The sequence below is a fragment of the Choloepus didactylus genome, chromosome 7, assembly GCF_015220235.1.
Source record: "Choloepus didactylus isolate mChoDid1 chromosome 7, mChoDid1.pri, whole genome shotgun sequence".
In the NCBI taxonomy this organism is placed as follows: Eukaryota; Metazoa; Chordata; class Mammalia; order Pilosa; family Megalonychidae; genus Choloepus; species Choloepus didactylus.
In genome coordinates this window covers 69039096-69049826 of record NC_051313.1, presented here as the reverse complement: position 1 = coordinate 69049826, position 10731 = coordinate 69039096, and the positions used below count along the sequence as shown (strand labels likewise).

General features: G+C 38.0%; 1 pseudogene; it reads left to right on the top strand.

Annotated features, from left to right (window-relative positions):
- Window positions 1-2835: 2835 nt before the first annotated feature.
- Window positions 2836-3915, top strand: LOC119540458 (annotated as a pseudogene).
- The last annotated feature ends 6816 nt before the right edge of the window (window positions 3916-10731 follow it).

The following is a 10731-nucleotide window of genomic DNA, read 5'->3' as shown; positions in this document are numbered from 1 at the left end:
GTGAAGAAAGAGGAGAATAAAATAGACAATGTAATAGTTTTCTATTGTTGTGTAATAAATTACCACAAAATTAGCAGCTGAAAACAATTCTGTTTTAGTTTGCTAGGCTGCTTAAGCAAATATCATGAAATGGGTTGAGTTAAGCAACGGGAATGTATTAGTTTATGGTTTTGAAGCTAAAAGAAAGTCCAAATCAAGACGTCTTTAAGGCGATGCTTTCTCCTCAAGCACTGTGGCAATCTGGGGGCCTTAGCTTCTCACCAGGCAAGGCAAACAGTGGCATCTCCTGGTCTCTCCCAGCTCTTCCAGGTTCAGCTTCTTGTCTCCTGTGGCTTTCTCCTCATGTGAATTTCATTCCGCTTATAAAGGCCCCAGTAATAGGATTAAGACCCATCCTTACTGAAGTGAGCTACACCCTCTTAACCAAAGTAACCTCATCAAAAGGTCCTACTTACAATGGGCTTACACCCACAGGAGTGATTAAATTTAAGAACATGTTTTTTCTGGGGTACATACAACTTCAAGCTGCCACAAATACCCGTTTATTAGTCTACAGTTCATTTTGGTGGATCTGAAGTCCAGGCATGCTGACTGGGTTCTCTGCTCCGGAATGCAAAAGCTGAAATCAAGGTATCAGTCAGGCTGAGGCTTTGGGGAAGAATTCTCTTCTAAGTTCATTTGTTGCTGGCTGTTAGCCAGGGGCTGCTTTCAGCTTCTCTAGAGGCTGCTTGCATTTCTTGCTGGATTGGTGTACTCCATTTTCTCCCCTGTTGAATCATTCTCATGTTTAGAATCTCTGTTAATTTTTTCTGCCTCTGACTTCTAGACCCAGATTTAAAAGCCTCATAAGATTAGACCTGGCCGAGCCAATCTCCCTATTTTAAGGTTAACTGATTTGATTTAGTAAACCTTAATCACATCTGGAACATCCTGTCTCAACATCTAGATTTGTGTTTGGTTGAGTAACTGGGAGAAGGTGTCTGTATACTGAATATATATTTTTTAACTTTTAAGTTTGAAATGCTTTCAAACTTACAGTACAGTTGCGAAAATAATACAAAATCAATACAGAGAACATCAGCATACCCACCCAGACACCAGATCCACCAACTTTTAACATTTTGCCACACTTGCTATATCTTCCTTTTGTTTCTTTGCTTCTATATATCTATCCATCTATCTTCTAAATATTTGAGAACAGGTTGTATATATCATGCTCCTTGAACACTTAGTATTGCTATGTTTGTATCCTAAGAACAAAGATATTCATCTTAAATACAGTTATCAAGTTCAAGGAATTTAACATTGATATAAAGTTTACAGTCTATATTCCAGTTTTTTCATATGTCCTAATAATGTCTGTTTTAGTTTCCTAGGTTGCTCCAGCAAATACCATGAAATGGGTCAGGTTAAACAATGGGAATTTATTTGCTCATAATTTTGAGGCCAGGGAGATGTCCAAATCAAGGCATCATCAAGGTGAAACTTTCTTTCCAAAGACCAGCTGCTGGCAGTCTTTGGCTCCTCTGTCACATGGTAAGGCAGATGGCAGCATCTGCTGGTCTTTTCCTTTCTATTCTGGGTTTCCTTGATTTCAGCTTCCTGCTTCCTTGGCTTGCTCTCTCTTTGTATTAATTCCATTCTCTTATAAAGGACTTCAGTAATATGATTAAGACCCATCCTGACTGAGGTGGGTCACACCTTAACAGAAATAGCCTCATCAAAAGGTCCTACTTACAATGAGTTCATGCTCACAGGAATGGATTAGATTTAAAAACATGTTTTGCTGGGGTACATACAGCTTCAACTCACCACAATGTCTTTGGCGCATTTTATCCTCCATTATTAAATTCAGCCCACAATCATGCATTATGTTTAACTGTCAATGTCTTTTTAGATTCTTTCCTCCTTTCTCTCTTTTTTTAAATTGTGGAGACAGATATACAACATAAACCTTCCCAAGTCAACCACTTCCAAGTATACATTTCAGTGAGATTAATCACATTCACAATGTTATACTACTCTCATCACTATCCACTACCAGAACTTTCCTATCACCCCAAACAGAAACCATGCATCTATTATGCATTAACTCCCCATTTTTCTTTCTGCACACCCCTGGTAACTGATATTCTATTTTTATCAATTTGAATATTCTAGCTATTTCAAATAGTGGAATCATGCTCTATCTGTTCCTTTGTGTCTGACTTATTTCACTCAACACTGTGTTTTCAAAGGTCATCTATGTAGTAGCATGTTTCAGAACTTCATTCTTTTTTAAGGCTTAATAATATTCCATTGTATGTATGTACCACATTTTGTTTATCTGAGGGCTGGGAATTTTCAGGGCCATCCTAGAATTCTGACTACCGTAGAACAGGGCTAGGGAGAATAATAGAATAGAAGGTCAACAGCGGGAGAATTACTAAGTAGTGGAACCTATGTCCTAGATGTTTAGATTGGCTAATATGTCTAGCTCATGGCATTCTGCATGCTTAAAAAATAAGAGAAGAGAACAAAGTTCATGGAAATCTCTATCAGCTCTATGATCTTGGCAGACTCAATAAGATCTGCCATAGGCAGTTCAGCTGAAAATGATTTGCTATATGAACCAGTTTTCTGACTAAATGACTTTGTAAATCATGGGTAAATACAAATGTAATATAAATATAAGGGTAAATACAAGTATAATTAAATGTAAACATAAACATTTTTGAAAACCAGAATAGTTACGAAGTTTAAAAGGGTGGAGACAATTTAAATTGGGGAGAACTGGGCCTCTTCCTCTCGGTCCCATATTGAACTCAGGTTGGAGGTGGTAAGTCTGGTCTCAAAATGGAGATAAAACCACAGCCTGGTGGCCCCCAGCCTGACTCCAGCCACTGCCACGAAGGGAAGGAGGGCCATGATCCAAAGAAACTAGAGCAACTGAGAAAACTGTTTATTGGTGGTTTGAGCTTTGAAACTACAGATGATAGTTTAAAAGAACACTTTGAGAAATGGGGCACACTCACAGACTGTGTGATGATGAGAGACCCCCAAACAAGATGCTCCAGAGGCTTTGGTTCTGTGACTTACTCTTGTGTTGAAGAGGGGGAGCAGTAATGTGTGCTTGACCACACAAGGTTGGTGGGCATGTAGTGGAGCCAAAGAGAGCTGTTTCTAGAGAAGATTCTGTAAGGCCTCGTGCCCATCTAATAGTGAAGAAAATTTTTGTTGGTGATATTAAAGAAGAGACAGAAGAATATAATTTGAGAGACTACTTTGAAACGTATGGCAAGATTGAAACCATAGAAGTTATGGAAAAAAAGAGAGGATTTTCATTTGTAACTGTTGATGATCATGATACAGTTGATAAAAATGTTGTTCAGAAATACCACACTATGAATGGGCATAATTGTGAAGTGAAAAAGGCCCTTTCTAAACAAGAGATGCAGTCTGGATCACAAAGAGGTCAGGTAGGTGGATTTGGCAACTTTCTGGGCTGTGGAGGGAGCTTTGGAGGTGGTCAAGGGAACTTTGGCAGTGGTGGAAACTTTGGTGGAAGAGGAGGCTGTGGTGGAGTAGGCGGCAGCAGAGGTGGTTATGGAGGAGGTGATAGTGGCAACTATGGCAGGGTCCTGGTTATAGTGGTAGAGGGGACTATGGTGGTGGTAGACCAGGATATGGAATCAAGGTGGTGGATATGGTGGTGGTGGAGGATATGGTGATTACAATGAAGGAGGAAATTTTGGTGGTGGTAACTATGGTGGTGGTTGAAACTCTAATGATTTTGGAAATTAGAGTGGACAACAGCAATCAAATTATGGACTCATGGAAGGGGGCAGTTTTGGTGGAAGAAGCTTGGGCAGTCCACATGGTGTTGGTTATGGATCTGGTGGTGGAAGTGGTGGATATGGTAGCAGAAGTTTCTAAAAAGTCGAGAGAAAATGGCTACAGTTCTTAGCAGGAGAGAGAGGGAGGAGTTGATAGGAAAGCTGCAGGTTATTTTGAGACAGTCGTCCCAAATGCATTAGAAGAACTGTAAAAATCTGCCACAGAAGGAATGATGATCCATAGTCAGAAAAGTTACTGCAGCTTAAACAGGAAACCCTTCTTGTTCAGGACTCCCATAGCCACAGTTTCCAAAAAGTGCAGCTATTGATTAATGCAATGTAGTGTCAATTATATGTACATTCCTGAGGTCTTTTATCTGTTGTAGCTTTTTCTTTTTCTTTTCATTACATCAGGTATATTGCCCTGTAAATTGTGGTAGTGGTACCAGGAATAAAAAATAAAGGCATTTTTAACTTAAAAAAAGAATAAATTGGGAGGAACTGTATTTCATTTCCTGTATATATAGAAAGAGGCCTTATTTTGTTCTATATATCCACACAGCAGCTAGCCCTGTTTTTTTTCATAATAATAAACAGTTGTTATTTGTTTAATGAGTAACTCTCCTTGGTATGAGTCCATCTTATCTTTTCAGAAATATCAATCACTACTTTCCTAATTGTACTTTATATACCAACAGCAGTTTTCATAGTTAGAGAATATGCTTACCCTAGCTGAGCTTAGCACTCTACTCTTTGTACTTAGTTCCCAGAAGGACATTAACCAGCCCTTCTCAGTTCTGCTTACAGGAATAAGATAATAGAAGAACGTCAAGAACACCCTGTGGCCCAGTGAATCAGTGACTTCCTCCTCAAAAGACAAAGTTTGACATTCTAAAAAAAGAGTCATGAAGATCTTGCACATAGGAGTTTGCACATCAATAGCTAAAGCTAATCACTGAAGCTAAAACAACAGGACGAGCTTGAGACAACACAGGATTGAGAAATTGCTCCTGCCCTGCTCACAAAGATCCAATGTCATTGCTGACCTGACAAGAATCAATCATGTGGACGTTACTTAGTTTTTGACCCCTACCCCCCTTTCCTTTACCTATAAACACCCTAACTCACACCCCCATTTTAAACAGGTTTTGGGAAGATTCCTCCAGTTCCTTGCTTGTATGCTTGCAATAAATCACCTTCACACTGAGAGACATGTTGCTCCTTTGTGGCACTGGGTCAGGTGGGCCCTTCTAGTGGAAAGAGCTGTTCTTGCGGTATCAGTTTCTCTTTTTTCCATACCCATCTCTGCACCTGTGCCCACGTGTCTACCTTTAATACTAATCTCCACTTCATCAGCAGATATCAAATTTCTACCCACCTTTTACGGTCCAATTCAAATGCACCTTTTCCATAAATCATTCTTTGATCTATCCCAGCCACAGTAGGAAGTAATCTTTTCCACCTGAACTCTCATAGCATTTTGTTCAAACTTACGTACGGTTCATGTCACTTTCTGCCTTATAATGTGGCTATTTGTATTCATATTGTAGTTCTCCCTACTTGACTGGATCTTGCATGAGTAGTAACTTTGACTTCTCCTTCTTTTCCTCCTTCTTCTCCTCTTTACCCTCCTCTTTCATCTCAGATTGCCTGTGGTGCTTGGCAGAACACCTAGCATTATAAGTGCTTAAAATTATGAATTAGTCTATTGAATGACTACATTTTTTTTGTCTCTATCACAGCCCCCCAAAAAGTAAAACTCATAAATTAAATATTATTACTGCCAAGGTTTACATAGGCAAGACCTTAGCCACATCAAAGTGACCTTAGTTACAAATACATTTCACAGATTATTTCTCAAAGTATCCTAATTATTTTTCAAAATACACTTTTGCCTTTCATCAAGCAAACCCTTGGTTAAGCATAACCTCTGCACATGCACAGGCTTGCATCATAACTGCACGCCTGCAAGCCTAGACCACATCAATCTCTGAAGGAAGCAGGTTCCTTTAGACAGTCTGCCCAACCCTCTCTTAAAACTTCCCCATCTGCCGCAGGTTTCTAAACCACCTTCAGCCTCTTTACTAGAGACAGTGGAAGGCAGTTCCTTAAGAAATTAGACAAACAAGTTTCACATCAACTGAGATGGCATATGTTTCTTCTATGACAGAAGTGGCTGACATAGTATGTTTCTATGGCCCTGGGGACCTCTAATGTCAGCTTCTTCTCTTTGCTGGGGCATTTTTATTCTTTCCCTTCCTTTTTTCATTATACTTGAAGACTTTGATAGAACCTGCTAGAGAATGAATAGACAAGTAGGGGCCAGGGAATGTCTACCAAGGCAAGAGAGAGCAGCATATGCAAAAGAAATCTTGAAAGATTATCGGATTTGCTTCCAAATAATACTTTGGTAAGGGGGAAAGTAGGTAAGGATATAGAGGGGGAAAAAAGATAATTATTGAAGCTGGGTGATGGGGACATGGTACATTAGAGTTTTCTGTTTAGTTTTGTATATGTTTGAAAATCTCTAGAATAAAAAGTTAAATAGAAAAAACCCAAAACCTCAATATAGGTTTAATAATAAATGAGACAAAATAAACAGAAAGATACACTATAGAAAAAGTATACAGAACACAGCAGAAAGAGAAAAAAAGGAAGCAGAGATCCCAGAGCAGGTATTAAAAATCGGAGCATAGGACCAGGGATAAAGATACAGAGATAAGAGTAAGGAATGGGTCTTAGAGTACACAGAGGGGGAGGAAGGGGTGGAGTAATAAAAGGTAAGTGGTTGGTAATTTACCTAGAAGGGATGATTAATATTTTTCTTTTTTTGTTTGTGCAGATATTCAATATGATTAAATTCAGTTGACCTCCTTAATATCTCTAAAGAAAGCAGCTCTATTCTGGGCAGCTCTATTCTTAACAACCACCATCACCTCAAGCAAGTTCTGGTTGGCAAGGAGGTTCATCCCATCAGAGTGAAGTGCAACTACCTGCCAAGTGGATCTGGACAACATTCGCTTCTTTCCCCATCTTCAGCCCCTCCATATGGGGGACTAATAGCAAATGTGAAAACAATTAGACATGCAGTGTTTTCATATATTCCAGGTGAATGTTACTTTTCTTTAAAAAGCAAGCCAACCTTTGTCATCATCTCTAGGTCACAAATATACTAAATTTGTAGTTAATTTGGGGTAGGTCATCTGTGAAATGAAAAAAAAATAACTCTAAAAGATCAACAGCAACTAGAAAACTATTTTCAAGAATATGATAGATGGCTGGATATTTAAGTATTGTGTAAAAACTACACATATATTGGCAAGAAGAAACATGGTGCAACAGATAAGTGGATAAAATATATGGATAACTAATTCACATAAGAGGAAACGGAATTTGGAAATAGCTGGAAAACTGTTTCATGTGAAAAATAATGAAATAAAATATTAAAACAAGAAAATTGCATGTTATTCATCTCTATATTTCCAGTGCCTAGTGCTGAGCCTAAAATGTAAACGCACTCATTAAATATTAGTTGAATTAATAAATAATTGAATAAATATATTTTACATGCAAAAATAGCAAACATATTTAAATGATAAAACCCAGTGTTGGTGAGTTTATAGTTAAACTGGCACACTCAGACTTTACCTACGTGTGTACACAGGCACAAATCATTTTGAAATTAATATTTATATTAAAAATCATAAACATGTCATTCTTTTACCCACTTCTAGAAACTTCTCCAAAGGAAATAATCTAAAAGAAGAAAGAAGCTACATATGTAATGCTCATCCTTGCCTTTGATCAGTTCTGTTTTGCCACTGATGCTGAAGAATTTGAATGTTCAGGCTCAGCCCCAATTTCTAGATTCCTAGCTGTACATTAGGAATCCCATCATCAGCCCTGGAGGATCTGGAATTTATCTTGCTGCCTGAAGCCTCCATTTGTGTTTATGTTGAGGCCAGAGCACCTACAGGCATCCATACTTTGTAAAAGGCTTTGGCCTTTGTTTCTGGAGTCAATTCCAGTCCCTACACTGACTAGGGCTGGAGTTTTAGTATAAATCTCAGCCAATTTGATTTGGAGTCTCTCTCCTCCGAGGGTCTGGAACTAAGGAGCTCCTATCTCAACCCAGACACAGGATATCACAGTACTGCCCCCCACTCTCGCCCAAGATAAACTATCTCTGCTCAGAAATGCCTGTAATCTTCTCCACCACCCAGACTGGAATATTCGTTGCTTCCCTCTCGCATTTCCCCAGCCATATGGAACTTAGCAGCCTAGACTGCCACTGAGTTCCTGGTTTGTGATTTGAAATGACAGCCACTCCCTACAGAACTCCTTCTGGCTGATCAAGGAGTTCCTGGAATACTTGGAGGCAATACCATTACTAGTAATGATATCAGAAGAAGTTTGTTGTAGTGCTATTTATGAAAGTATGGGAATTGCTAAGAACTTACATTTCCAACAGTAGAGGAATTGTTAAGTAAGTTATGATTAACCATTCATAGAACATTAGTTTTTAAACATTAAAATTATAAGGCATCAAGGAAAAACAGTTCAGTGGAAAAGCAAAGTAGAATGTATATATAACATGATTACAACTATTTTAAGTTATAAATGCATGCTATTTATAGCATGTTTAGGGGTAAAGTGTACTGATACCTGCAACTTACTTGGAAATGTAAAAAAAAAAATAAGACAGATAGAGGGATGGATAGATATGTGATAAATCAAATATAGTAAAGTGTTAACTGTAGACTGTAAGTGGTAGGTATTTGGGTTTCTGCTGTAAAAGTCTTTCAACTATTTGTATGTTTGAAAACTTTTGTAATAAAATGTTAGAAAAATTATAAGTGCATAAAGGCAAGGACTATAGATACAGAGACAGATTTTAAAACGAAACTGATTTGATTTGTAGTGATTTTGTAATTGTGGGTAATTTTTTTCTCTTTAATTTAGAGAGTTCTGAGTATTGCTGAAGTTTTTAAACAAACATCAGTGGTAAATACCCACTGAGTTTTTAAAAGCACCTTATAATTCCCTAAAATTATGTTTCTGTTTTAAAACTCACTTTCTGGTTTTAGCCTAAACATCAAAATTCCATCCACTATAACTGTTTTTCACTAGCATCAGAAATATACCCTCCCTGAACCCCTCTATTTTCTCTTATTAACTTAAAAAAAAAACCTAAGTAAACACATAATTCAACTTTTTCTAACATCCTAATTTTTTAAGGGCATATTAGGCAATATTGGGAGTGGAGGAGTTAAAGTCGTAGGCAGGTGAAAAAGTACTCCTTAACAACTCACCACATGTCAATTCATCACCACTTGGATTTGGGGAATGATACCTTTGATTTTGAATTTCCATAAACAAAGCTACAGGTTTCGGCATTTGTGTTACTCTTTACTGCAACTTTGGAAAACATATTTTTTTTTAAGAAAAAAGAAAACTATATTACCCAAAAAGGATGTTTTTAATAAGCAAAGTTCAATTCATCAAACATCTAAGTTCAAAAATATCAAAGGGAAATCTTTATTGTTGGATACATTTTTTTAACCTTACTTAGAGAAAGGGTTTGGCATGTGTTAACCCTATTTAGAGAAAGGGTTTGACATGTCATTACAATAAGCTTGATTACTCACTATGTTCCAGTGATTGTGCCAGATACTGTGAGAAATATAACAGTGAAAAAGATAAGGTTCTTGTCCTCACAGTGTAGAAATCTCAACATTTCAAACACCGTCTTATGAGGGCTATAAAGGGCAATACCAGAGGAGAGTGTGATATGAGAGATGCCTTTATGGAGAAGGGGACAATTGAGCTCAGCTAAAAAACAGCTTCAGATGAAAGGATTTTTAGGAAGCAGCGAATAAGCATGTTCTCAGTTGGGAAGGATCGAAGATTTGTGATGAAAATAGTTCATGAAGCAAGATCAAAGGGGAGTGAGAGGAGCACAGTCAGAGGGACAGAGAGGCTGGTCTAAGAGGGAAGGATGCTAGGTTAGGTCAGAAAAAAATTTAGGCGGAGAGGGAAAAACTGAAAATACTTCAGACACCTTTGATGCTCTCAGGGAAAAGTGAGATATGGTTGGGGTAGTGCTGGGGGTTGGTGGCAGTGCAGCCAGGTCATGGGGACAAGGATGGGGTTTGAGGACGTAGAAAAGTATTGGGAGCAGCACTCTGAATGACCTTTATGTTTTAAGAAATATGGAACCTAAGTCAGGTTTCTCTTCTTCTTCTTCATTTTTTTTTTTTTTTTTTTTTGCAGAATGTCTAAAAGAGAAGGAGCTTTGGAATTTCACCAACTGGAATTTGAATCACAGGAACCCATTTACTAGCTATGTGACCTTGGGAGAATTTACTTAAACTCTCCAAGTCTCTGTTCCGAATTGTAAATCAATTACCTGTGTAAAAACATCCAGAGCAGTGCTTCTCAACTAGGGGTGATTGTGCCTTCCAAGGGACATTTGGCAACGTTTAGACACAATTCTCATTGTCACGATTGTGGGGGAAGGGATGGGGGTGTGCTACTGGCATTAGTGGATAGGTCCAGGGATGCTATGAACATCCTGCAATGGACAGTCCCCCCACAACAAAGAATTATCCAGTCCAAATGTCCAGAGTGCTGGGGTTGAGAAACTCTAATTTTAGAACAATGCCTGGGGCATTATAAAAACTCGGTAAATGTTGGTTTCTTTCCTTATGTTAATCATTCTACACCAAATGGAATAGAACTTTTATCCATAAGTGACCACATCTAAAGATTTTTTTCTAGAATGTTACAAATGCTCTGCTGTTCAAAGAAGATTAAGGTCTAATTTAGATTTGGAAAAGAAGGAAAGTTTATCCAGAAGTAAAATTCTCACACAGATAAAACATGAAAAAAATAAATTCAAGAGACACCCAAAGTC